The 3649-nt window shown below is 33.1% G+C and overlaps 1 protein-coding gene across 1 annotated transcript in view; it reads left to right on the top strand.

Annotated features, from left to right (window-relative positions):
- The window catches only part of KDM1A (lysine demethylase 1A), a 72388-nt gene that overhangs the window by 26176 nt on the left and 42563 nt on the right, over window positions 1–3649 (top strand). The gene's annotated exons all lie outside the window — the stretch shown is intronic.

Raw genomic sequence — 3649 nt, 5'->3', positions numbered from 1 at the left:
AAATATCCGATAAAAAGGATGTTTTGATTGACTTCTGAATAGCTTAGAGTCCAAATTAATTTTTGTTTCTTTTTATCTTGCAGGATTTTCACCTTGGTTTTGATAGTGGCCTTCCTTCCTTGAAATAATCCCTAAAACTTCATCCCTAAAAACAAAAAGGAAGGAAATAATTAACTGAGAGTTTTTAGAGACCACTTTTCATTTTTAAAAATTGATAAAAGTATTTAAGAACAACTAGGTAATTTTAGATGTTATGTAGAAGATCAAAATGGAAAATACAGTTCATGGATACACTAATGTCACAACTTTTGGCTTCTTTAACTTCCGTTTGTTGAACTTTTGATGTTTGATTTACAGATACTTTAAAACTACCACATGACTGATATAAAAATTTTAAATTGTTACATATTCTCAAGATTCCCAAAGTTAGCCAGTTATATTAGTGATTTTTGATAAGAACACTTGGAATGAGGAACCAAATGTAATATAAAATTTTGTTTTTTCCTACATGATTTTCTTGTCATTGACAATAATATTTTGCAGTACAATTGATGTTCAGTGACCACCTATTAAACATATAGAAGATAACATAGCTAAGAAAAAAAACTACCCCTATTTTGGGAGGGAAAGGTAAAATTTATAGAGTTTATTGATTTTCATGCTAATGGTATACACTCATGAAATACACCAGGAAGTAACCTGTTAAGAGATATTTGGTCCAAATACTCAGGATTATTACTATTATTATTATTATGTAGATAATGCTTCATACAATGTGACATGTTTTTGGTCTTGCTTTTGTTTTTTGTTTGGTTATTTTGTTTTGATTTTTGGTGGTAGGGCACTGGGGATATCAAAGCTGTACAGTTTTAGAAAATTTCACGTAACTGAAATAGCCTATACCTGATAGTGAGCATTTCTTCTTTTCTTGCCTTGATTTCATGCTCCATCCTCAGCAATATGGCGCTCACTGATTTTTTTTTCTTTAAGGAATAATAGTTATTCTGACAGCCTTTAATTTTGGTTTGGGATTCATTAAATGTAAGGATTGTTGATTTGATTTAGTAACTTGAACTCAGTGTTTGTGTCCTCATTATTATCTATTGCAGATAATTAGATTTTTCTCTTTGTCTCTAAGAACAGTGTTTCCTAATGTGCAGCCCATATTAGCATTAGGCATTTTTGCTTGACCTAATCATTATTTTTTTCTAGATAGTGTTTGAATGTCTTTGTGGAAACAATAGCTCAATAGCTTAGCTATAATTTTCTAAGTTACAACTTTATTTGCCTTGTTCTTTTTATTCTCCTAATCTTACTACTAATACTTTTCCTTTAATTTTGCTTCCATTATCAGTGCTTCCAAGTTCTTGTTTAATGTGCTTCAAAATAATTAAATATGGATATCTGGTGCCTATTTCATTACTCATGTATAATTACTTCAATTGTATTAAACCTCTTTAAATTGTGTCGATATTTTCATAAGCTGGTGGTTAAGTATATTTTTATAAAGTGATCTTAGAAATACATATAAATGTTATAAAGATGTACTTAACCATCACCAGTTTATAAAAGTCTTAATTTAATACTCAATTTAAGAAGTTTCAAAATAACATATTTTACTTGTAGTATATTGGATATGTATACACTACATGTATGTGTAGTATATAGTGTATGCAGTAACATACTTTACCTGTATTATGAAATAGAAACCATTTCTAATGTTTCTGCCAGAAAAGATAAAATTCCTTGCATTCTTCTGTCTCCTAATTGTAGTCTGCTTAATTTCTCTCACTGCTTGCCAGCATTGATTTAGAACTAATGNTAAAATTGAAAATGAAAATGAAACTATCATAGTTTCATTTATAAAATTTTTAAAGAATATTGTTCACATAATGGTGATTATGTAAAAATGTATTTATGGCTCTCGAATAATTTTTAAGTTGTTGTGAGGGACAGGATTGGCTCTTCCGGTTCAAAAGTTTGCCGACTCCTGCTCTAGACTCAAGTCATATTTAAGATGAAAGGAGCCTCTGATCCTAGTGTTGGAACATATAGATTGCCAGCGCTCTGAGAAACTTACTTGACCAGGAAAAGTGATTCTGTCTTTGGGAAACTTATTCATGGTTATCAGTTGTGAAAAGTTATAATGGTTCTTTTAATAGCAGGTCCAGAATAAAGTTCAATATTGGCCTTTTTAAAAACAGGTGAATAACTAGAAAAGTAAGCTTTGTTGTTAACTACTCAGACACCTTAGGCTTGGTAGTTGAACAGCCTACATAGCACCTGAATTGTAGACTTTTTTTGGAACATTTTGAAAAGTTAACTACAAACCAAGAGTTTGCCACAAAATAAGTAAAGAAAACTCCTGCTATGGAATGTGGAGGCAAGTAGCATGTTGAAAAAGTCAATTCTTCCCATAGGTTTGTAAAAGCTTTGCTTTCAAGTCCCTTTCCTGTTAGGGCTCTTACTTTCTTTTGTGTAGGATCCTTGCTACCGAGCTTCTCACTTCTGCCCCAGTGGTAAGTCAGTCTTGGGGTGCAAATCAGTGATGCTGCTGCTCCTCCAGTGGTATAGTGGGAAAATTCCAGGCAGGCTTCTTACCTCAAGTAGCACCCTTTTCCTGTTTTCTAGACCTTAAGAAGACTATCTGTTTTAGTTCAGTATTTTAAATAACAAGTGTAATCTTAGGATTGCGACTCCAATGAGACCTCGTAGATTTCATTTTGGATAATTTTGTTGGAGGGTATTGAGGCCGTGTTAGCTGTGTTAAAATGCCTCTAATGTGCTTCAAAGGAACCCCTAAGGCTTTTCCTTCACGCTAGTTTACTCAGCCGTTGTGAGTCCAATTTACTTTCCTTTGCACTTCTTCCAACTGCTGTAGATCATTAATTATTCTGCCAGGAATCGTAGTCTAAAAATGGGCAGGTAAGAGATACACCAGGAGTGGTACACTTGGAGGTGTTTTTAAAGCAACCTCTCACTGCAGGGAGGAGAGCACGAAGTGGTGATGGTCACCGGTAAGTCACTACTTTTCTCAAAAAAAATTTTTTTTAACTTATTCGTCATTTGTATAGGTTGACCAATTCCTCTTTGAAAATGTGGCTTTCCTTATGAGATTAATCATGCATTTACAATTGCTTTAAATTCTCTGAGCCAGTTATTACCTCCATACTATTTTAAAGTCTGTTAGCCCCATTCTTACTTGAGTTCTAGTCTTTAATTTCCAGCTGTCTTTAGAGTATTTCCATTTAATTTTACTAGCCTATATCTTCCAAATTTCCCATTTTGTCCATTCCATCACCACTCTCCTGAACTTAAAAAAACTTGGAGTCATCTTAAGAGTCCTTTATCCCTTTTGTTAAGTCTGGTAAAGTCATGTATCTTCCTGTGCACAGTCCTTGTAATGTGTTATGCCTGATCCATTTTCACTGTTATCTTTTTATTCTAGTGGATTTTTCACATCTAAATTATTTTAGTAGCCTTTCGATTGGATCTTTTATCTAGGTCACCTTTTCCTTCTAATATATTTGGTACAAAATGACCAGATTAGTTTAACTAAAATATCACCTTTTTTGCTGCTTTCCTGCCAAAGATCAGACAGTGCTCCCTCATTATTATTAAGATCAAGCTTAGGTTTTGGCACTAAAGG

The sequence above is a fragment of the Hipposideros armiger genome, unplaced genomic scaffold, assembly GCF_001890085.2.
Source record: "Hipposideros armiger isolate ML-2016 unplaced genomic scaffold, ASM189008v1 scaffold_999, whole genome shotgun sequence".
NCBI lineage: Eukaryota > Metazoa > Chordata > Mammalia > Chiroptera > Hipposideridae > Hipposideros > Hipposideros armiger.
Note: the sequence above shows the minus strand (reverse complement) of the source record. Positions and strands in the feature narration are given on the sequence as shown.